The sequence below is a fragment of the Artemia sp. Qi Xiang Cuo genome, chromosome 3, assembly GCF_049724085.1.
Source record: "Artemia sp. Qi Xiang Cuo chromosome 3, ASM4972408v1, whole genome shotgun sequence".
NCBI lineage: Eukaryota > Metazoa > Arthropoda > Branchiopoda > Anostraca > Artemiidae > Artemia > Artemia sp. Qi Xiang Cuo.
Genome location: NC_142796.1, coordinates 46,134,547 through 46,160,467, shown reverse-complemented (window position 1 = coordinate 46,160,467; position 25,921 = coordinate 46,134,547). Strand labels below are relative to the sequence as shown.

Sequence of the window (25,921 nt, the reverse complement as noted above, 5' to 3'; positions counted from 1 at the left end):
AGGCCAGTTTTCTCAGGCTCGTAAACTTTAATGGGTAAGACGCCACTTAACGGAACTTAAATATTTGAAATCAGCATAAAAATTCGATTCTTTAGATATATCTATTGGTATCAAAATTCCGTTTTTTAGAGTTACGGTTACTATTGAGCCAGTTCGCTACTACAAACTGTTTGATGACCAAATGTTTTTTTCGGAACCGATTGTTTGGCTAAAAAGCTGCAGTATAATGAAGGAAGGTCATGTAAATATGTAGGGGATCACCACCCATTTTAGGGAGTACAAGAACATAATATGTGTAGCAATAATTTGGTAACCGAATATCTGGAAAGAACAGCCGCGATAAAATGAAAGTCCGTAAACTGCACAGGGACTATTGCCATTTTTGCGGGTATAATAGTTTTTGTTTATTTTAACTGTTGTACTTTGTTTTAGAGGAAAATTATTCATAAACAAGGCCCGAAACTGTTCTATTTCAGATACTATGGCTCGGCTGTGGGGCGAGGGTGAGCTTTATTGGTACAAACTTCATCTTCTTTTCTTTTTGTTTGTCACAATCACGAAGCTTGGTAGTAATACGAAATTTAACTTTTGAACCCTGGTGCTGGAATGACGAGGACTCGTTGATTTCACTCTTCAAGATTGGTGTAAAGACACCTTTTCGGAAAATTGAAAATTCAGTCTGGGAAATATATTCTAAAGTGTGTTCCACCTACCTTCATCCCTCCAAGAAAAATATTCGATTCACTGCAAACGTCAGATGTTATATTATTAACAGTATTTATAAATACACCAATTACAATAATTTGAAAATCTGATTGGCAAGCCTTAACTAAGTTCAAACTGTGGATTGTAGCAAAATTTAACTCTAGACTCAAACTGAATCTTTATTGTCAACAATTTTGGGTTGACCTAATTCAGAAGTAAGTGTTTCCTGAACCTTGGTGCCATTAAATGCTATTTGTGGAATATTTTCTGTTTTTTTTTTTTTAATTTCTTTGGCACATTATTTATATCATACATTTTAGTCCTTCAAAACCCTAGACAATTCTGATGAAGATTACCATTCCAAACTAGCTACAATAGCCAAAAAATCATGTTCTATTCTTATCTCCGAATTTTTTTTAATTGATTTTTATAGTCGCTTTCAAGTAAGTTGCATCCCAGCCCCCCTACCCCAACCCCCCTTCCTCAACTCCCCTCTAATTCCGGGATATAGCCCTGGGCTAAATACCTAACATAGCCCTTGGCTAAACACTGAACTGATTTAATTGGTATGCTTTCTTTCTTTAAATTATTTTTCGTCAATAGTGGGTTCGGAGTACCAATTTGACAACAAAAAATTCAGAAAACAAACAACAAAATTGGCAAATTTAGTGTTTAGTCCAGAGTCATATTGAGAAACTAGAGGCGAAGGTGGAAAACTGAAAGCAAATATTCGAGTAAATTAAATAGAGTTTCCGCGATAAAAATCAAGTGATAATTTTGTTTTTATTGCAGCTAGTTTAGAGAGAGAATCTTACACCATAATTACCAAACCCTAAGATATCATTTTGACGGTAAAATTTTCAATCAAATGACAACTTGGCTTTGATCAAATTTTCAGTATTATTTGCTAGAAACTAACTTTTCTTTTGTTTTTCGAAGGATTCACTGAAAGCTTTGAAGGAGCACTTTTCTGCTCATCCTGCATTAGTGCCAAGTGATTTTGATATATCCACTTCAGGAGAGCTTGTGATAAAGAACCTGTCGCCGTCCGTTACCTCAGGAAATCATATAAATCCGTCTCAGTATGGCGATAGTCCTGTATCAATACATCTATCGTCAGGAATCCATTCTCCGTCAAATGTAAGTTCTTCTCTTTTTGATTGTTTGTTATTGTTTTACTTTGTCACAATCAATTTAATGACGGGTTACCTCTTTCCGAAACTGTTTACACCCTATGGAGCGTGGCTGAATCACAGCGTGGTTGGAGTGTGCTAACGTAGGATGTGAAGCATGGCAGAACAAGTGGCGCTCTGAGATGTACACGCGGTGGTTGAAATAGAGTAACTCTCCCTAATTAAAATAGTGTTTATGATACAACCAATCACAACAATCTAACGAGGGGCTGTCTACTTTTAAAAATTGTTTACACGATATAGCGTATGGCGGAGCAATTGACGTTCTGAAATATACTCCATGTGGTGAAGCGTGGGCAATCCTTTTTTTTGCTGATACAGATTTATCTATTAAAAACTAAAATTTATATTGTATTTCGTTTCAAAATCCCCAGGGAGATTCCCTGGGGACTTGAATTTTAATTATATCTTATGATGCAATCAGGGTCAGGAGAAAGGTTGAGATTTTGCATTTAGCCCTGCCCTGGAATATGGTTTGTTTTTCATAATGTTACTTCAACTCCTACGCAGCCGTAAAGAAAAAAGAAAAAGAAGAGTCAATCGGCTTTTTTCAGAATTCTGATACGAATTCATGGCGGTTATGTGATCGATCCTGTATATTAGGTTTTCTTATTCCGCTCTTGTGCATCTCGTGAGTTGTTTTGAAATTTTACTTTATTGTGGATCCAAGCACAAATTTAATAAGGACAGTTTTAAGGGTTTTAGTCTTCCAAATCTCTTTGCAGCTGAATTCTATCGTACTGGTTGGAATCAATGATTTTTCGCTGTTGCATTTAAATGTAAGGCCAAGGGACATATACAGGGACGGGGTCCTCGGGCCCGCCTCTCTGAAATCCTAAATATTCTAGTTTTTTTGTATTTATTATTTAAATTATCAAATGAGATGTGCATGTGTTTTATTATTGCCTCCTCCCCCGAAAAATATCTGTGGGGGAATCCCTCCTAATCCCTCTCCATTTGCAAGCCTGACTTACCGACTAGGACTAGATGTTTTTCTTAGCTTTTTTTTATTGCTTTGAAGCTCAACAGTATATAGCTCCTTATTCTTTTCTCAAATCAGGTCTCTTCCCATAAAATAGTTGCAGCTCTTCAGCTCTTTGCATCCTGTCATATTAGGTTGTCATGTCATGTCATCTTTGATCCAGCATCTCCTCATTTTCTCTTCCTAGTAACATATTCTGCGTGGAGATTCCTTCCCAATTAAAAAGACAATTTTAGTGGTTTTCCCAACCTCGTAAGCCCATATAAAGCTTATTTGGTATTAATTTAAAGAAAACTTCTTCCGAACAAAAGTGTTCAAAGAAAAGAAGGAGCCATGTTGAAGCCTAAAACGAGCAAAAATAGAATCATATAATGATTCAAACTTAAAACGGACAGAAATCGCTATGGACGAATAAATGAGATCCTAAAAGAACAGGCGTTAAAATGATCACATATCTATTATTAAACGAGCAACACACACATACATGTATGTATGTATGTCTGTAAATTTTTCCTTGGAAATGGAGCTATAATTTTTTTCTGAAAATCTGCACACTATCACTTTCCGGTGTGAAAAACGAGCTAGATGGGTCACGAGTTTGGGAAAATTTATTTCCCCATCCCAGCCACCCTAGCATTTTTCATAAATCGTCTGCTGACTAAAATCAGAGACCCCTGAAGGTTGAAAGTCTTGAGCATAAGTAGGGGAAGTTTCAAAACTGTTCGTTGAAAAATCAATTGGTTCAGAAGTTTTAGAGAAAGACGTTTCTGCTTGATTGCTGTAAAGTGAGTCTCGGATTCTTAATTGCTTCGCATTAAAAGATACTTATTGCGGCAGAAGAATTACAATAATAATTTGTATTCCATGGGATAAAATATACATATATACAATTATTGATCGTTTAATAAGATTGTTACTAACACGATAATTGTCGGTTTTCCGATGTGAAAAAAAGATCTAGGTTGGTTTTGTGTGGGTAGATTTGTGAAAATAGATCTTTGGGAAAATTAGGTTAGGGTCTTAATTTTTTGGAAAATTTTTTCATAGGAATGTTGCACAAATATCCAGACCTCCAGTACCATAATGATTTAAATTTCTACAGTGAATAAAAAAACGTTCTAGTGCCATTTTTAAGTGACCAAAAAGCTTATCCCACGAGAAAGTGGCGTTTTCTGTCATTTTGTGTCGCCAAAATACAGCTTTACCCCAAAGAGGAGGACCAAGTTGCTACCGATTGAAAATTCTGAGATGACCAATCAATTTAAAAGTATCAAAAACTATATTGAGCTTTCCAGTTGCGGATGAAGTATTGCTGAACGTTACCACATTCGTTCTCAAAAAGTCGGGTAGTCCATCCATTTGATTCACTAGATTTTTCATGAAATTCTATTTAATGATGTATAATTGCACATCAGCTACTATGAAGGGGAGGGGCTATGGGGGGGGGGACAGATTCCTGAAAACCGTGTTTCAATGCCTGAATTGTCTGCCTCTTTATGATCCTTCAGAAAAATATAGAAAGAGGTATGGGGAGGGGAGTCAGAGTTAATCTCTCATCTTCCTTCATTTAGACTAAGCCTGAATAAGGGTGCTGTAGAGTGATACCTCCCTTTTTATTGCAAAAAAAAAAATGTTTCTGACATTTATTTTAAAGATTCATTTTTTAAAACTGATTTGCTTCATATTCATAAAATAATATGTAGTGATATGTAAGTGCGCAACATTTATTGTGAAGGAGGGTGGGTAGTTCATTTTATAGGCTGGGGATGAAACTGGGCAGATGCCTCAAAGGGTGCATTTTAATGCCTAAACATCCTAACTCTCATTGAGCTTTCAGATGAATATAGAATGTATTTTTCGGAAGGGGGGGATGCATGGTAGAAATGAATATCTAATCGCTCTTGGTTCCCGTGATTTTTTTTTGTCTACGCCTTTATTATTTCTGATAGGGGAGGAGGGGATAATAGTAACCCTCATCCATTGTGACAATCTTTTTTTCTGTGGCATAAATACTACGTTTACCGGCATACCGGTACAGAGGCGAGGCGAGGCATCATGAGCCTCGCCAGGAAATTTCATGCGGGGTTGGGGGTTAGCAAGTGCTTCCAGGAGTTTGGTTTTCAGCGATTTTAGATGACAATGTTTGCCTATTTATTTACAATGTTTCAATGTATTGAAAATTTTTTGCGTATTTAAACACTGAGAGCCCTATGGTAGGGGTCGCGATGGTTTCAGTCGCGCAGAAGATCAAAAATCACGCAGAATTTTCATCCATATGAACAATAATATCTCTTTCCGTCCCCCCAAAATTCTGTTGTAAAAAATATATTAAGGACTAATTCAGCAAATTACTGTTCATTGAAAAATTTGACTAAATACAACTTTGTCCAAGATTTGAATTAAATTCTAAAATTCTCAAACAGAAAAAATGAAAAAGCAGGACGCTACCATTCAGTTTACAGTTATTGATGTATACAATTTATCTGCAGAAAGTAGTGAGCTTATGGATCCGGCGCCCAACATCGTATCTTGTTTAGGCCTAGACATGGTTTGAAAAACGATCAGAAATTAAATGAAAAAAAGTTTTTTCATGTTAAAGCAAGGAACAATATTAAAACTTAAACAAAACTATGATGACTTAAACAGAAGTATTGAAACTTAAACAGAATAAAATGTTAAAACGAACAAAAATTATTCCGTATATGAAGGGGGGCCGCCTCCTCCTCAATCCCTCGCTCTTTACACTAAAGTTTCGTTCGGAGGTTTTTGCCAACATAACTTCTTTGTTATTCACTGGCTAGAAATTATCCTCATAGTGTTTTGTGTCTATTTCTTCATTTTTTCCAAACTTCTTTTTGTTTAGTTCGAATGCTTGAGGGTGGGAGCATTATTCTTCACACTAGTGGTTACTAACCTTTATAAAAAATGATCCAACATAATGAAGTAGTTTTTGTATTTATTAGTTGAGCGTTTCTGTGGCAGTCTCACTAAAAGACACCGAAGCAATTTGTTCTTGCCATCACATACCTCAAAACAAATAATTTCGCTTTTATATTTAGATTAATAAAAGGGTGCCGATGATGCTCCGGCCAAAATGACAGGGTTTTGGGGTTTTTCTGTAGCCCCTTAAGAAAGCAAAATTGTATACTTTTGAGTAAAAAAGATTAATCAAAAATTATTTTAAAATTCTTTTTTAGAAATTGATTTCCTCTTTGCAGAGCGTTTTAAAGACCTCAAACGACGAATTGCCGGCAACAGTTTATAAAACTGACATTATTACAAGGGTTTTGTTTAGTTAGAAAGTGTTCACCTGTTCTAAAACAAGACGAAGTGTTTGCAGATTTAGCTGCAAAATTACTTAGTCATCAATAATAATATTTTAAAACAAAATAATCACCTGTAATCAAATCCTTTTTTCAGTAAAGCCTTTGCCGTGCCTCGCTGCTGTCTTTATACGCCAGGATTTATAACATGTCGGACAAAAAATAAAAGAAAATGTCAATTAAGTCTCAGCAAGACTCCTTAGGGTTTTCCGTAGTATGGCAAATCGATTTGCTTTGCTTTTATTCTAAAACTGTAAAATGTATCAAAGGGACTAGTTACGTGAATGATCCATTCATGGTACTTGTCTGTTAAACGGAACGCACTCAAGAATTACGCTGTGAAAGATTTGACAGAAACCGGTTTCCCTTCCTGGATTGGTTATGATTTGCTTATTTTGAATGAGAAAACTGGCGTGCGTGTAACTGAACCACCGTGTAACTGCACCACAAGCAACCGAACCCCTGTAACTGAACCACCGTGTAACTGAACCACCGTGCAACTGAACCCCCGGTCTAACCGATCCCCTGTGCAACTGAACCACCAGGCAAATGAACCCCGTAAACTAAACCCTCGTGCAACTAAACATGCGTGTAACTTAATTCAACCCCATCTAACTGGACCACCGTGCGACTGAACCACCTTTTAACTGAACCACTGAACTCAGTTTTTCAGTATTATAAAAATATGAGGCAATATCCTTCGGTAAAACACAAGTTGTTTCTTAAAGTCATGGTATAAACGCCTGTCAAGATCATTCATAAAAAAGCTTTGTTTTATCTTTGCAAAAAAAAAAGAAGATCTAATGTCACAAACCCTTAAAGCGGATTTTTTCCTCTTTTTTTTCAGATGAATCAGACCTTTCTGGACGTTAAGTAATATACATATGTGTTTTATATATTTGACCTTTTTGAATCTAGATAACGAATTTTGATCAGATGTCTTTGAGAAGGCTGCAGCTAAAAATGACATGGGAGGGGGACTGGTTGCACTCCAGCCTTTTTTTTTCAACATGCCCAGAAATTTTAAACTTCATACCCTCAGGTTTATACCCTCAGCTGCTCTTGACACATTGCAGATACTTCGTCTTTGTAAAACTGGATGCACAAAGTACCTCTTCATTTAGTTGAAGATGCTCCTAAATATTTCCCGAACGATGTGACGGCTGACACCCTCAGCCATTTTAGATATTGCTGGTATTTCCTTTTCACAACCAATAAAGGGAAATATGTCTCTTGATTGTGTTTGGCCTTCTTCTTGATATTTCCATAAGGTTATCGACACTCTGCAGATACGTCGTCTTGTAAAACTGGATGCACAAAGTACCTACTCATTTAGTTGAAGATGCTCCTAAATATTTCCCGAACGATGTGACGGATGATACCATCAGTCAACGTAGATACTGCCGGTATTTCCTTTTCACAACAAATGAAGGAAAAAAATGTCCCTTGATTGTGTTTGGCCTTCATCTTGACAGTTCTCTAAGGTTCTTGACACTCTGCAGATACGTCGTATTGTAAAACTGGATGCACAAAGTACCTCTTCATTTAGTTGAAGATGCTCCTAAATAGTTCCCGAACGATGTGACGGCTGATACCATCAGCCATTGTAGATATTGCTGGTATTTCCTTTTCACAACCAATAAAGGAAAAAAATGTCCCTTGATTGTGTTTGGACTTCTTCTTGACAGTTCTATAAGGTTCTCGACACTCTGCAGATACGTCGTCTTGTAAAACTGGATGCACAAAGTACCTCTTCATTTAGTTGAAGATGCTCCTAAATATTTCCCGAACGATGTGACGGCTGATACCATCAGCCATTGTAGATATTGCTGGTATTTCCTTTTCACAACCAATAAAGGAAAAAAATGTCCCTTGATTGTGTTTGGCCTTCTTCTTGACAGTTCTCTAAGGTTCTTGACACTCTGCAGATACGTCGTCTTGTAAAACTGGATGCACAAAGTACCTCTTCATTTAGTTGAAGATGCTCCTAAATATTTCCCGAACGATGTGACGGCTGATACCATCAGCCATTGTAGATATTGCTGGTATTTCCTTTTCACAACCAATGAAGGAAAAAAATGTCCCTTGATTGTGTTTGGCCTTCATCTTGACAGTTCTCTTAGGTTCTTGACACTTTGCAGATACGTCGTCTTGTAAAACTGGATGCACAGAATACCCCTTCATTTAGTTGAAGATGCTCCTAAATATTTCCCGAACGATGTGACGGCTGATACCATCAGCCATTGTAGATATTGCTGGTATTTCCTTTTCACAACCAATAAAGGAAAAAAATGTCCCTTGATTGTGTTTGGCCTTCTTCTTGACAGTTCTCTCAGGTTCTTGACACTTTGCAGATACGTCGTCTTGTAAAACTGGATGCACAGAATACCCCTTCATTTAGTTGAAGATGCTCCTAAATATTTCCCAAACGATGTGACGGCTGATACCATCAGCCATTGTAGATATTGCTGGTATTTCCTTTTCACAACCAATAAAGAAAAAAATGTCCCTTGATTGTGTTTGGCCTTCTTCTTGACAGTTCTCTAAGGTTCTTGACACTTTGCAGATACGTCGTCTTGTAAAACTGGATGCACAAAATACCCCTTCATTTAGTTGAAGATGCTCCTAAATATTTCCCAAACGATGTGACGGCTGATACCATCAGCCATTGTAGATATTGCTGGTATTTCCTTTTCACAACCAATAAAGGAAAAAAATGTCCCTTGATTGTGTTTGGCCTTCTTCTTGACAGTTCTCTAAGGTTCTTGACACTTTGCAGATACGTCGTCTTGTAAAACTGGATGCACAAAATACCCCTTCATTTAGTTGAAGATGCTCTTAAATATTTTCCCAACGATAAGACGGCTGATACCATCAGCCATTGTAGATATTGCTGGTATTTCCTTTTCACAACCAATAAAGAAAAAAAAATGTCCCTTGATTGTGTTTGGCCTTCTTCTTAACAGTTCTCTAAGGTTCTTGACACTTTGCAGATACGTCGTCTTGTAAAACTGGATGCACAAAATACCCCTTCATTTAGTTGAAGATGCTCCTAAATATCTCCCAAACGATGTGACGGCTGATACCATCATCCGTTGTAGATATTGCTTGTATTTCTTTTTCACAACCAATAAAGGAAAAAATGTCTCTTGATTGTGTTTGGTTTTCTTCTTAATATTTCTCTAAGGTTTGACCTTAATGCTCCATGGTTTTTTTTGTTTATTATTTATAGGATCAAACATGCCCTCTTTTCTTGATTAAAAAACACTTTGTTTGTTAACAATAGGTAACTTGCGTAACTTACAGCCCTTGCACCAGGGGCTAGCGGTTGTGAACCCTAGAGGCATAGTTATTTAACCTTTGTTCTGTTTTAAATAAAATGGTCATCTCAAAATTATCGATCGGATGTATTTGGGGAAAAAATAGGGTGGGGTGGAAGCCCTTCGATCACTTTTAACTCGTAAAAAGTGCACTGGAACTTTTGATTTTCAATCGAATGAGCACCCCACCTCCAAGTTCGTACAAAAATCCTTTCCATAAAAACCTTCTGTATTAATATTGAGAAACTAGCTTAACTTACAGCCCTTGCTTCTGGAGCTGCTGGCGGGGCTGTCAACCCCAGGGGTATGGTTATTTGACTATTAGATTATTTTGAAAAAAACGATTTTTTTAAAAAATTTTGATTGGATGTATTTGGGGAAAAAATGGCGGTTAAAAGGGAGAGTCTGATTGTCCTCTGACTACCTTTGATTCTTCAAAATTGAACGTGAGATTTCAATTTCCAATCGAATGATCCTTCTCCAAAGTTTGTACGACCATCCCTTCTATAAAATCCTTTAATTTTAACAATGGGTAACTTGCAATAACCTACAGCCCTTGCCCCGAGGACTGTTGGGTTTTTGTTAATCACGCTTTGTTGTTCGATTGGAAATTGAAAGTTTTAGTCCCCTTTTTAAAAGTCAAAAGTGATTGGAGGGCAACCAGCCCCCCCTCCTTCCGGAAAGTACCTCCAGTAAATACCATCTCGCAAACATACCCCCCTGGAAAATACCCCCCGTGAAAAATCCCCCGAAAAATACCCCTTGTGTTTGGTTGGTATCCAATCACTTTCGACTTAAAAAAAATAGACTAGAACTGCCTGGGGATTATAAATAATTCTACCTCCATCCTCCTCTCATCTCTCCCCCAGAGCTAATTCTGTATATATCCGAAAGCTCTATGAGAGTTGAGGTGTTTTGGCATTAAAATGCACCCTTTGAAGTATCTCTCTCTCCCTAGCTACAAAACAATCAGAGAACCCCATTGCGGAAGTTTAAGTACCTTTTTAAGTTTTGTAATTTGTCCATTGCTTACAGATAGTTTTTGTTATTGAGAAACATACGGACATTTTTCGCGGGAGAGTTTCCTGAAGGGGGGAGAGTTTCTGGAGGATTTTCCATGAGAAGAACATTTTTTCATGGAGGGGCGGGGAGGGGGTAAGACATATGAGTTCCTCTTTTCCACTTTCCTTAGCACTTCTTAGCTAAACTAACAGAACCCAAATAAAATATTCCAATTTAGAAAACGATATTTTCCGCGAGGGGTATTTTCCAGGGGAGGGTTTTCCATGGGAGAGGAGGGGGTAGACGCCTAGACCCGTAGGCAGTGACAGGGCGAAGGGAACCCCCATTAACAGACATAAAAAAGGGCAATAAATTTGACTTTGAGAGTTTGTGACGTCCGATTTTCTTTGTTTTTGTGACAACAAGACAGCTTTTTTATTAATCATCTTGACAGTCATTTATATTATGACTTTAAAAAGCAAACAATTCCAAGAAGGATAATTTAAAGATTCTAACTTACATTTTACCCAATGTAAGTACGGTGGTTGAGTTGTACGAGAGTTCAGTTATACGAGGGTTCAGTTGCACGGTGGTTCAGTTGCACGGTGGTTCAGTTGCACGGTGGTTCAGTTGCACTGGAGTTCAGTTGCACGAGGGCTCAGTTAAATGGGGTTCAGTTGCACGAGGGTTTAGTTATACGAGGGTTCAGTTACACGGTGGTTCAGTTACAGGGGTTCAGTTACACGGCGATTTAGTTGCAACGGAACCGAGAAAACTACGATATATGTTTTTTTTTATTAAATATTCAATATATTGAAGCAGTTAGGGGTTAGCTTAGGCATTTGATATAATGCGTCCTGCGCGGCCTGTTTTCCTTAATTCTTCGTCATAGTTTCTATAATTTTGTTTCTAAAGTATTATATTATCATCACGTTTTGCATATTTCATTAGGATTAACCTAACTTTAATTATTGAGTGCATTTTGTTTAACAGACAAGTACCCCATTCATTAACAGGTGTAGAAAGTTTGACTTAATTCGCTTAAAAAAAAGAAAGCTTTCTGGAATTATTTGTTTTTCTTTCAAATTTAGTGGTAAACAGCGTTGGTAAAAATAGAAATGCTGTTTCTGTTCATTTTCTGTTCCCTTTTTCCGCCAGCTCTTTTTCAGTTGTTTTTATTGTAAATCGTTGTTTGTTCATATTGCTTGTTCTACATACGAAGATAAAAAGAAAAAGGAGAGGAATGGAACTAGTGAAAAAAAATGTTTCAAAGCAAACTAATCACGTTTAAAAGAAGGTTAGGCTGAATTTTAATAAATAAAAACTGAGCTAGTGGGGAGTTTTTCCAGCTGCATTTGACAATACTGCACTTACAGTAACACTAGTCGGTTCTTAATTCAAACTAAACCCTTCGGATAAAGTGTTAAAGGTTCCTCTTTTATCAGTTCTTAGTTAATAGCTTCAACTCTGACTGGGACCACAAAGACAATTTTCTCTAGAGACTCCTTGGTTTCTTTTCGACATAACACAATTTGATAGGTAAAGCAAAAAAATGTCGTCATCTTGATAGAACTATTTTGTACGGCTTTGTGTATTTATAAGTTTGTCTCCGAAATCCAAACTCACGAGTTGTTTTTTCTCTTGGAAATTCCTGTCCAATTAGAATGATAATCCTGGTGGATTTTCTTGTATTCTAAGTAAATATAGGGTTTGTTTGATGTTAGTATTGCCAACAGACTCGTGTTTGCTAGGTCGTCTCCGCTGTTTGAACCTATTTCAAATAACTTGTCTCCCCTTTCTTCTGGAATTTCAGCAAATGTATCTGGTGACATTAAAATTCAAGACATATCCTGGATAACATGTGTCGTTCTAATATTTTTTCTGGGGCAAATCATTAAGAAGTTTTATTATTTAACACGTTTTTTAATGGATTGGTTTAGTGCAGTTCGGCATTACTGACAGTGACAACGCTGATAAATACGCATATTTTCGTGGTGAATTTAAAATTATAATTACAATTTTTAAAGTTACATAATAACTTCTTTAAGTTTTATCATTTACAGATACTGAATTCTGGAAACTAATACTATAATTTGAATAATTAAAATTAACAGAGACAATTTCTTGCCGAAATTAGAACGATAATTCTTGTCACCTTCCCGATTTTCTAAGCAGATACAGAGTTTGTTTGATGTTAAGATTGTCAAAAATGGTACTTAAGTATTAAACGTACTCTTTTATATAACGCAATGAAACCAATCATGAAAAATCCGCTAAAGACGGATTAATTCAAGAGACCGCTATAGAGTCATGTAATGCAAAGCCTGGTTTTCTTTGCGTTTACGATATTTAAACTGTTGTTTTTGGGGGTTTAGGGGGGAGGAGGTACCTAGGTTAGGTTACGTATTTAATATATGGTATGCTTTACCCCCCCCCTAATGTGCAAATATATAGCCCAAATTTGTTTCTAAACTATTATATATTCATCCTATTATATTTTCTTGCATTTGCATTAACCAAACTTGACTTCTTTAGCAGTATATAAAAGAGTACGTTTAATACATAAGTACCTCAAAAATCTTATGTTTGCTAAGTTGTCTCCGAAGTCTAAGCATATTTCAAGCAATTTGTTTCCCCTTATTGTTGGAATTCCAGTAAATTTATCTGGTGACACTAAAATTCAGAACGTCTCTTGGATGACATGTGTCGCCATGTGACTTTCTGGGTTATTCACATTAGGCGCTATTGCTAAGTTTAAAATGGGATTGATTTAGTATCGTTTGGCAACATTGATACTGATAATACTAATTAACTCAGGAATCCTGGCAGTGAGCGAGGGATTGCCCACTTCTTACAACTAATGTGCATCTGAGAACGCCACGCGTGGCACGTGCCACCTTGTTTATGTGATTTCTGAAAGTGGTACCCCCATCGGTGGTGAGTTAAAAGTACGATTGAAATTTTTTGATTATCCATGTTTTTTTTGCGTTTTATTGTACGTAAAACTTTAATGAAAACGAAAAAAGAAGTTTTTACATTTTGAAAAGTCAGAATTAACAGACAAATGAAAATATTTGATTTAAAATTTTGTTCCAGTCCCAATAGAAATACCATTCTGGCTACCTCTCCGGTTTTCTAAGCAAAAACAGATCATTTTGAAAGCATGATTGTCACGGTTCCTTTGCTTGCTAGATCCTCTCCCTTGTCATAACCTTTTTCAAGTAATTTGCTTCCCCTTTCTGTTGGAATTCCAGTAAATGTGCTGGTGATATTAAAATTCAGAACATATCTTGTATGATATTTGTTGCTATTCAACTTTTCTGGAGTTATTTACGTTAGGAATACTTGCTATTTTAAAATGGTATTAATATAGTGTCGTTTGGCAACATTGACAAGACTTAAAAACAAGAATCCTCACGGTGAGTTAAAAATGCGATGAAAGCTTTCTGACTATCCTAGGTTTTTGCGTAATACCTTCTTTAAGTCTTATTTTATTTAAAACTAATAAATCGAAATAGTTATCTCGTTATTTTAAAATTCCAAAATTATCAAAACCATATTAAGAAACTAATAAAAAAAAACCCAATGAGAACGGCAATTCTAAGCAAATGTACAGTGTGTTTGATGTAAAGATTGGCAAGAGTCTCGTGCTTATTAGATTCCGCTGCCTTAACGCATTTCAAATAATTTGTTTTCCTTTTCTTTTGGAATTCAAGTAAACATATCTTATGACATTAAAATTCGAAACTTCTCTTGGACGTCTATGTGTTGCTTTGTGACTGGGTTATTCTAATTACATTTTAAGGAGTTTTGCTTCTTTTTTGTTAATGTTTAGGTTTACTTGACAACCCTGATGCAGATAAATCTACATTTTTTTCCAGTGAATTTGAAATGTAATTAGAATTTTTAGCTGTCCAAGTTTTTGCAAACTAACTTCTTTGTATCAGGGTTTTAGAGTTTCAGTAAATTTGAAAACTGAAAATTAACATGAATAAAATAAAAAGATAGAAGTTTTATAAAATATTTTTGATATTTGGTGCTAGGACTGCCTTGAGCGTCTTGCTTTCTAGGATGTCTCCCACTGAACCTATCTTTTATCTGTCATATAAATAAACCTATCTTCTCTCTGTCATATAAATAAAAATGAACTTATATTCGTCCGTCCTGTATGCATTACTACAAGTTCATGAGGTCGCAAAGAAACTTTAAGAAGCTGTTGAGCACACTCTTGCGGGTGTTTCAGTTATAAAAAATTTCTCGTCCAGCTCCAAGGCCCTCTTAACATTTTTCGTGCTGACTGAAATCACAGACCCCTCAGCACAAATACTTGACAGTTCCTTTTGATCATATTTTCTGGTATCCCACAATGCTCGATGGTTAAGTTAATAATTCTAAACTAGTGTTTCAAATACTTTTATGTTTATAAATACGATTTTTATTTTACATGTCGGGAAATTTTCTAGGGGGGATTTGTTGGGGGCAAAATTTTTTAAGGTTAAAAATTGTCCAGTGGGTAGTTTTCAGCTGGTAAAATATTTTCTGGGGGAATTTTCTACGTAGGAATTTCTCGCGGAAGGGAAATTTTTTCCGCAGAGGTGAATTTTCGGAGGGGGGATTTTCCTTGCATTTGTCTTAGCATAAGCTGTTCTAATAGGTTCTGAATTATTCTAGTAAAATTCAGAACATATCATGGATGTTATGTGCTGCTTAGTGACTTCCTGGTTCAAATTAGGGACTTCTACTATTTTTAAATTAGAGCGATTTATTGTTATTTGGTCACTCTGTTCCAAGAATTAACATGGTAAGACCAAGTTTTGGCGTTTTAACTTCTTTGCCTTACTATTTATAAAATTCTAATGAATTTGAAAAATTAACATAGACAAATTAATATTTGTCAAAATTTTCTCTTCAAAATTCTTGCCCAAATCAGAATAACAACTCGGGTGGTCTTCCTAATTTTTTTTTAGTAAATGCAGGGTTTGTTTAGTGTTAGGATTGCCACCAGTCTCTTGTTTAGTAAATTGACTCCACTGTCTGAACCTATTTCAAAGCATTTGTTTCCGCTTTTTTTCGGAATTCCAGTGGTGTATCAAGTGACAATAAAATTCATAACTTCTCTTTAATATCCTAACTTAGTAACTTTTCTGGGTTATTCACATTAGGAACTTTTGTTGTTTTCAACACTAGATTGTTTTTGTGTCGTTTCGCTAATGATTGTGATAACACTGATTACAGAAATTTTTACGGCGAATTCTTAAGTTACAATCATAATTTTTCAATCGATCTAGGAATAATTCCATAAGATATATTGTTTGCACAATTTCAGACTCTCAAAAATAATTTTATACCCGTATCTAGAAGAATGGAGACAAATCTCTCCCAGGAACTTCCGTAGAAATTTATTTTTGGGAGAGGGTCCTAATAAAAAAACTAATATTATTTAATAATTTGAATAAGATGTGCCCAGAAATTTTTGAAAATTTAAGCTTCATGGGGTGTGTGGGCCCCGAGGCCCCCATCCCTGAGTATGTCCCTGAATCTATCTCTCTGAGGTTGGTCAGAAGAACCCTTGTCGTGGAAGGAATACAAGTAGGATCCAAAGAGTATACGTCTCTGGTATTTAGAACCTCCCCCAGAACAATGTGTGATACCCCCTTTCAGTGTCGTGGCTGTTTGTATCTATGATGAAATTGAAGTTTCAAGTTTGATATCAAAAGTAAATTTTAGGTTCATACAAGTGATCACTGTAATGTAATTTTGCTTCATCTTTTTTTGGTTTCTTGTAAGGTTTCTCTGCTTGAAAGTAAAGCCATTTTGCTTCAAGTTATCAAGAAAATTTATTGATTTGTCGAACTAGATTTGATAAAAGCTGTCTTTGAAGTTATTTTCTGAAAAGCATTCTGTATGTTTGAACTTCTTGTAAAAGTCATCTCTTTTGACAGTACTTTCTTTATTTTATCTCTTTGATAGAACAAAATAAAAAATTAATGTGTATTGAAAATTAATATAAAAACAATTTGATATTATTGTGTTAAAACTTTCATTTGCTTAGTTCAACAACTTTCCAAGCTCGCGAAAACTCGCTCCCCTATAACGTTGACTTTATTTTTTATTAGATTAAAAATAGATAAGTTTTTTCAGCTGAAAGTAAGGAGCAACATTGAAACTTCAAACGAACAAAAGTTATTCCTTATATGAGGGGGCTATCACTTGCTCTAACCTCGCTCTTTACGCTAAAGCTTGACTTTCCGTCGCAATTCTTTAAGAATAGAATTCGAATAAGGAGTATTTTTGAAGAACCATACGACTTTAACGTAAAGATCAAGAGCTGAGGAAGGGGTAGCCCCTCTCATATATGGAATAATTTCTGTTTTTTGAGGTTCAATGTTGCTCCTTACTCTCATTTGAAAAGTAGTTTTCTTGAAATTTAATTTTTGACCGTTTTCAAATCATACCAGTAAATCCCCTTCCCTCGCCCCGTGTAAAATTCCCCAGGAAACTATCGTCCCTGCGTAAAATTCTCCCTGTGGAAAATTCCCCCCCCCACCCCACAAAATCCCCGCACCAAAAAAATCCGTATATTTCGCGATAACAAATACTATGTGTGAACAGTGGACAAATTGCGTAAGTTACAGCCCTTTTCCCTGGACCAATGGGGAACTTGTCATGCCCAAAGGCATAGTTATTGGACCTTTCAACTATTCTGAACCACACAGCTATCTCCATATTTATATCGGATATCTTTGAGAAAAAAAGGGACTGGGAGAGGGGCTAAACAGTGGACTAGAATTTATGATTTCCGTTCGAATGAGCTCTCTCCTAATCTTCTAGACCATTGGCTCGATACGATCACCCGTGGGAAAAAATAAAAAATAAACACGCATCCATGATCTTTCTTCTGGCAAAAAATGCAAAATTCCACATGTTTGTAGATATGAGCTTGAAAACTCTACAGAAGGGTTCTCTGATATTCTGAATCTGATGGTGTGATTTTCATAAAGATTGATTGAATCTTTGGGGGGTTTCTACCCTCTTTCGAGAATTATCTCAGGCTCGGAGCCTTTGGTGGTTAACATTAAACTTAATGCACTTTATATGTTGGAATCATTATAAAAACTCGATCCTTTTGATGTAGAAATTGCTATCAAAATCCCGTTTTTTAGAGTTTCGGACACTATTGGGCTGAGACGCTTCTCACTTACAGTTAGCTACCACGAACTGTTTGATACAGTTGGCTAATTTTGGCTAATATTTAGCTAATTAGCTAAGAGAAATTATTTCATTCGAAAAACAGCTGAGAGTGGGAAAGATTCTCGGAAGATATAAAAGGCTATAAACTCTTTACTGCGTCCCTGCAGCGCCCCACCTGAAATTATCCGTAAATGGAGAAACTATATCGGGGCCAGAAAACATTGCAAATGCACTGGGATCATTTTTTACAGAGGTGAAAAAAAGAAACAAATTCCGCTGAAAACCCCATGAAGAGTTTTAAATATTACCTAGGCCCAGGATGCACGAAGTCAATGGCTCTCGCTCCTGCCTCTCCACCTGAAATTTTGTTGGTTATGCGAAACCTAAGAGGTCCTGCTTCTGGATTCGACCGAGTACACACTAATGTGTTAAAAGCAGTTGGTTCGTCCATCGTAGAGCCTCTTACCTACCTGATCAATTTGTATCTCCAAAAGGGTACTTTCCCAGAATGGCTAAATAAAGCTAGGATAGTTCATATGCACAAAGTAGGTTCTCGAGCTGATCCTGCGAATTATATACCTATTTCCATTCTTTCAGTTTTTTCCATGGTTTTTGAAAAACTCATGCAGCAGCAGCTACTCCAGTTTCTGGAGAAAAAAGTGTTTCTTAATCCTCATCAGTTTGGACACACCACCCAAGATGCACTAACGGCTTTGAGTCTATGGAACAACAAAGTTCTGGATTCTGGCCTTCTACCTGCAGCGGTCCTGATTGATATTAGAAAAGCATTTGATAGTACGTACCACCCTACTCTCCTCGGGAAACTGGAGCATATAGGAATAGTAGGCGAAACTCTGGATTAGTTCAGATCGTACTTGAGGGACCGCAGGATTTATTTTGAAGAAGATCCAGCAAATAATTTAGTCGTCAATTGCGGAGTCCCCCAAGGGTCAATATTAGGACCACTCCTGTTCCTGATTCACGTTAACGCTCTGAGTACCGCATTAAACCTGGTACGCACTATTCTTCGCCGCTGTAAGCTATGTCACTATGAAGCTTCTTTTCAGCAAGTAGGCGATGATAACCTTGTGCCTTTACAGATGATACCGAACTAGGCTCCTGTGAAAGGGATAAAACAGCCGTCATTTCCAAGCTTAGGGTTGTTCTCGAGGAGACGTATCTCTGGATGGATTCTCACGACTTGTGATTAACGTTGATAAATCTTGCGTTTCATTTTTTGCCAGGTTCGGAGTGTCCATCCGGAGGTGTGTGGTATCGAAACGTCAAGAGGTTTCATCAGTCGGCCAGGAAAGTGTTTTGCAAAATACCTGGGAGTCCTGCTTGATGAGAACCTGTCATTCCTGCATCACATTTAAGCAGTAGAGCTGAAGATATCCTGGAATCTTGGATTAATAAAGATACTAAAGAACATCTTGCCACAGGAAGCACTAGTACTGCTATGTAATCCTCATATCAAACCCCATTTAAAATTCGGTGTAATGATCTGGCGATCTACTTTTAAATCTCACCTGCATAATCTCAATTCTATCCATAAACGATCTTTGAAACTAATTGGAAAAAATGACGAGTATTTGTCAATGGAGTCGCTGCATCATCAGTCATGCTTGACATTTGTGTTCAAGTTTCTAGCTGGTGAATTCCCGTCTGCATTTAAAACGTTATTTCGACCAACCTCGGACCAGCATAATGTAAATACCAGATCATTATCAAACCTGCAAATACCCTTCACCCCAACTGTACGGTCGGATTTTGCTCCGAATATAACTTGTGCAAAGTCGTGGAACATGTTCCCAGAAGAACTGAGAGGTAGGAGCTCCCTCGCGTCATTTAAAAGAAGAGTAAAAAATAATTTTTTAGCATTGGAAAAGATTAGTTAAGTATTGGTAAAAAAAATTTATATAATATATTATATATAAATAGATAAAAATAAAAGTTAAAATTTTATTTTGATATGGTGGTGAGGCGGTTTCCCCTGAGGCAAAGGACAGGACGATAATTGGTAGTTATCTTGGAATAAATGAGAGGTAAGGTTGTTTCTGAGAGTAGGAGCAGTGACCACGCTGCATATTATGTTTAGAAGTAGCGATCGAGGATCTCGGTGTCCAAGAATGGACTGAGAATTGTTATTAGGTGTAATTTATTTTTTGATATGATAATAAACCGCATTGAACATTGGCTACTGCTATAATCGTGATTTTTTTTTTCATTTCTTTGTTTTTTACTCAGCTTTTGTTCTTTATTTCTGAGAGCAGAAACAAAATGATCAAACTAAAACAAGACCCTTGATTTGAGAATAGAAATTCTATAGACTCTTCACTTGCCCTTGACGAATAAGAAGCCTAAACTTTCGCCACAAAAATATTAATCAACTTGTTTTTACGTAACATCATAATTGAAGTACCAAGGACATGAACCTAATTGGGGATTCATCTCTTTAGGGAGCGTCTCCATCTGAAGTTGTCGACCATGAACTCACCAAATTCCAGGTTTCGTCAGCCGCTTTGGAAACCGCTCTCCCTGGACAAGAAATCCATGAAATCGAGGTATGTCCCATGCTATTAGAATTCAAAAAAATATGTTTTGACGATTAAATGAAGCACCATTTAGAAGCCTAGAATTATTTACTAGTTCAACTAGACCAATTATTTACTTAAAGAACTTTTTATTATCTATAAGTTCTAGGAAGGAATACAGGTCTGGTTGAAAGAATTCTGATTGAATATTATTAGTTCTTCCGGCATTAAATGACAGGAAGGATACATATTTTTTTTTTTGGGGGGGGGAGAGGGGGGACCAATGAGATTTAACAAATTAATATTTGTTTGAGCCTATAACACAAAAATTCACATTCTGAAATAAATTCTTTCCTGGAAGATTTCCCCAATAACATTGCAAAAGATTGCAACCATTGCAAAAGATACTGTTGATATAAACCATTAATTCAATAACTTTCCATAATATAAAAGTTTGACTTAATTCAAGATTTGTTAGAATATTGTACGATGTAAAATTTTGTTAATTTTTCATGTACTAGCTGAGTATTGGTCTAAAGTGATGTTTTTGTGGCTTTTTTTTCGTCATTTTAATATCCTTACCCCCCCCCCCTCCCCATGCATCAAAATAGATTACTGTGTACGGGCTTGAACTAATTTTTTAATTTTCTTGCCCACTTTCAGACGGCCTTGTATTTTTAATGCTAGTTTCTGAAGTTTTAATTGTTCCTTCAATCAGAGAAACAACACCAGTAAATATATGACGAATTCAGGGAGGGGGGTGGATGGTCCTCTTGGCTTAGGTGCAGTCTAATTTTGTGCACTGTTTTCATTTCCATTGATGAGAATCTGTTGAGCCAAAATGGTGGTCATTCATCATTCTCCTCCTGCTGCTGGCTTTTCTGTTAGACTGGATAACACGACTAGCAGCAAAGTTGTTTAAAGGTCAAAACTCACCTGACCTCCGAAATCTCTGCAGATGGCTTTCGTCTTTCTGAGCTAAAGGTGAGAATATCTTGAGGCATCTTCTGTCATGTGCAGACTGAACTGCTACCTTTGGCAAAAACACAACATCAGCTCTGCAGCTAAACTGCTTTTTGTCAACGCCCTTGTCGGCTCTGTGATGCTCTAAGGAGGTGAGACGCGGCAAACGTCAGCTGCCTTTCTCAAGACCATCCGTGGAATGGAGGCAAAGAGCCGGAGGAGGTTGAAGGTCCACAATGGTTCGGCTTCGTCAGTAACATGAAGTTATTCATTCTCACTTAGCAGTCTTGGTTTTTGATCCAAATAGCCGAACGAACCCTGTGATGGTTCGGGCACTGGCTTCGAATGCTTCACCTATTACAGCCAACTGGGAGAGACCTCGCGGTAAGCCGAAGAAAGTAAGGTCCGACAGCCTGTTCCAGTTCATCACGATCGCAAATATTACATTAACGAAGCTCGAAAGCTTGCCATGGACCGAAGTGGATGGAGGAAGCAGACATCAATCTCTACGCCGATCACCGCCTGGCAGGACATGTACTCGTAAGTCAAGTGTTGTTATGCCTACAAACTCTGGGGAGGGGATTCTCCTACCTCGGATTGTTTTGAAGAAACGCCCACACAAAAATAAGTTGAAAATGCCGGTTAGAATTGATTTTTGTCTGAATTGGACCCCCTCCCATCTAAAGATCAAACCTGTGTGTATTGCATACCATACTATGTATTAATATTCTACTGAGATAAATCAATAGAAAATAATAGATCTAATAAATAAACGCAATGAAATAGAAAACATGTAAAAAAGGAAAATGTAAAAAAAAATTATTAAGCTGTTGCGAAATTGATTAAGCAACTGACATCTGGTTGTTAAATGAATTTTTTTCCCCCCACTTAAACATAGTTTTAGAATACAGCTCTTTATTAGTATTTCATTTTGTATTCTCTTTTTACGAAACTGTAGGAGTTTTAAGAAAATATTTGTCTCACTTTGCTTTATCACATTTATTTTTTTGCCATTAGACTGTCATAATTCTTACGCAATGAATAAAGTCTCACAATTCTGTTGTTTGACTGCGAAATGTAAACACTTGCCGATTTAAGTTGTTACATAAATTTGCTCTCCACTTTTGATATTTGTTAATTATCCTCTTCTATTAATTGAGATAAAATGTCTTCTATCCGTAGTCTCTCTTGAGAGCTTCAAGTGCTGGGCTTGTTGTTTTCTAAATGGAGTGTGACAGTGGCCGTCCTAAGGGATTCAGTTCCGAAAATCAATTATTAACGAACTTAGTCAGCTTGGAAGAAAAGAACATGGTTGTGCAGCTAACGGAAAAAATTCTTAGAGATAATCTTAAGCTTGGTTCTAATAGAAATCGAATTCCACTTCGGCAGTTGAATTTCCTGTCGCTCGATGAAAAATGCCAAATTTCGCGTTTTTGCACATCGGAACTTGAAACTTCCGCAAATGGGCTATTGTACATGCTGAATATGATGCTGTAATTTTCACAAAGGTCGCTGCCTGGTGTCGTTGAATATTTTATTCAATTTATGGTTTGATCAAATTGAGGAATTTTTTTCTCCGGCAAGCAAAACTGAACTTAAAAGAGATGAAGCTTTCTCTTCATGTAGGCACGCATCAAGAAGGGAGCGGTGAACTCGTTCAAAAAAGGGCTTATAACTGTTTTTAAATGGGCCATTGTACATAAGATCAACAAGGTCTTGTCAAAAATATTAAACATAATCTAATAGTCCAAAAATAGTTAGACACATTCTGAAAGTCAACCCCTCACCCAGAGAAGTACCTCTCACTCCCCCCCCCCAAAAAAAAAAACAACAGATCCATTCCCGGTTTTGCTTTGATAAAAAATATAATCTTAGTATTATTTGTAGATAGATATGTAAATGAGCTTTTCTTTTGAGAAAATTTCCAAGAAGGCTTGAGAGAATTCTTTGGAGAAATACCGACCTACCTTCTGACAAAACTTGCCCTCCGTCAAAACTTAGCCATGCTACCAATAGTGCTAAGTTCTCTTCAAATATGAAATTTTCATACCAAATCAGTCATACTTTAATCCTTCTCATCTATAGTTGCCCTGTTGCTCCCTTTGAGAACTGCTTAGCAAACGGGTTTGGCAATTATCTCAGTAGTCTAAAAATCTGGGATTATTATTATTGGGGGATTCATGAAACTGAGACGTTTCATAAAACTGAGAACCCGTAAAGACCCATTGCCTCTACACCCCCCCCTTCCAAAAGGAAAGAAATATAGCATCAATAGCCGCTGGTCTATTAATGCCCCCTTGGGTTTGGTATTTTGAGATAGAGCTTGTCTCTCTCTTTTTCCTCCTTTACAGCAGAGCCTTCCTTGATAATGTCAAGATGTCAACCATTGTTTTCCCCTGCGCCAAGAACCCCTACCTGCTAACTTCAGACCGGCTTGGGCTGGCAACATTCCTCCCTAAAAAAAAGGGGAAATCACCTACCCCTCGCCAACCATTAAGCGGCAAGTTGCATTTGATCTTCAAAATCGTGACTAGCAAGAGAACTTCTTTCTTCCACTTTGAATTACTCCTCAAGGGGTCGTTTCTTGTATCACGATGCAACGTTTCTTGCCCTTCTTATTCCCAGGGGATCGACCCCCTGGGCTCTATTTTGGCAGCCATTACTGACTGGTTCATCCAATCTCGGCACGTATTCTGAAAAATACCCAGCCTCATGGTCGGACAGTCAGTGGGTGTACGGTGACTGAAATTAGCAGTAGAAGGCTCCTATTCTCAGGGGCATAACGAGAAAATTGTCACCACTACTCCCCAAAATATAATTACGACTTTTAGACGTGACAGCAGTTATGTATCTCGTAGAGTATAACCGGGAAATGTCTTTGATATATGGTTTTCACTCATGGTTTATTGTCCTTTTTTGCGGAGCAACTGTGGTCCATGTTCCAGTATTAAGGTACGTTTACTCTTCTTTTTGTTTATTTTACTGCTCTTGGTACTTTAAGGCGCTACACTTTAGGCCATTTCCTGTGTTTTTTTTCCACATTGTTAAATATCCTTTTAAGTGCATTTTGGGAGTATCAGGATGTCTATAAAGTTCTTTTCAAGAACACTTTAAGAGAACTCTCGAAAGGAGCTCTTTAATGTTAGTCGTCTGGCTGTTGGTTATCTCTTTAAAAAATTTTGTTAGACTAGAAGGCTCTAATTTCATAACGTTCTTTTTTTAAATCATTAGAACTACATCATAATTAAAAAATAACGAGCATGTTCAATAACCAATAATACTTTTAATAAGAGAGTGAACTTCGAAAGAAAAAGATTTTGGTACAAATAATTATAAAAGTCCATGTCTTTTATTAGCAGCCGTGATTGGTCCAGTTTGATGTTTGACTAGTAATAACCAAAAACGCAATAAATTAGACTACAAACACTAGATCAAGTAAATAACTTCAGTAAGGTCCTATTCAGGAACACAATACTAGTTCTATTACATGAAACAAACTATATTTAATGCTCAAATAAATAAATAAAATAGTTTCAATAAAATATATTTAATTTTGAGTCACCGCAAAAATAAAAAGTTAAGTAGAAGAAATACAAAGAACAATAAAAGAAGCAAAACAAAGCACTTTAGAAAAGGACAATAGTAAATGAAACGTGTAAAGAAAAAGGGCCCATTAGCGAATTCTCTTAGGGGATTAGCCACCGTTGAAAACTATTGAGAATATGTGGTTTGATTCTGAAATTTGATTGAAAAGACAATGAAATTTTATGTATGCAAGGTTTTAAATCAAAGCGGCTAGCACTTTGGGGACCTCCCAAATTGCTCAATGATTTTCCTTTTAGCTGATTTTTAGTGTTTTTCCAGAGGTATGCTAGAACATATTTAGAGACTACTCTTTCCTTAGCTTTAAAAAGAAAATTTTGCTCTGTTTAATTCGAAAACACAAAATTCGAACTTTTTAATCACGTATTTTCATTTAAACCGAATATCTCCATTTCTGGCACAAAACGGGAGAATTTGAAAGGTTTTTCCAAGATTTCTGGGAAAGTAGGCGTCGGCTTTTAGTTTTATTTCGTTTGTTCTGATCTCTTATCCAAGCTCTATCAAAGCTCTATCAATTCCAAATAGTTTGGCCACACAAACTAAAAAGTGTTTAATGGATAAGATTGAAGGGTCCAGAAAGCAACACAATCGAGTGATCCGTAAAACTGAACGTAATTTGGAAATAGACTTTCTATTGTATTTACCTCGGTTTACAGAAATTTTGAAGTAACAACTGGATTTTCATTTTAAAGTTAACGATGCTGACGGTGACAGTCCGGAAAGGTTTTAGAGTGTTACTAACATTAATTCTTGTCATCGAAAAGAAGAAACCAAAGGAATAGAAAACGATCGACAAATCAACGGAGTCGTGATATTTCTATTAAGTCAAAGATATTCACTCTTTGAAAGATTTAAAAATTCCAATTATGTGCCACCATTGAATCTGACAAAGCCCTTTTTATAGTCCTAGTGACCTAAACGCCCTAAAGAATATCTTACGTGTAAGCGAAATAAAAAAGTTTTCACCGATTTAAGATTGCATGTAGATGGAATCGAAGGAATAAAAGATAACGTACATAATTCAAAGTTGCAAAAAACTTAAGCTTGCCAGCCCCTACGCTATACTGGAATTTTTTTGGAACCCTTTTCGGAAACCCTTTTATCT

The 25,921-nt window shown here is 36.6% G+C and overlaps 1 protein-coding gene across 1 annotated transcript in view; it reads left to right on the top strand.

The window, feature by feature from the left end:
- LOC148954169 (multiple PDZ domain protein-like) overlaps positions 1 to 25,921 on the top strand; it is a 416,101-nt gene that overhangs the window by 6,173 nt on the left and 384,007 nt on the right. Inside the window, exons 2-3 of the mRNA XM_089086188.1 lie at positions 1,645 to 1,845; positions 20,176 to 20,280. The gene's annotated coding sequence lies outside the window, so the exon portion shown is untranslated. The remainder of the gene's footprint in view (positions 1 to 1,644; positions 1,846 to 20,175; positions 20,281 to 25,921) is intronic.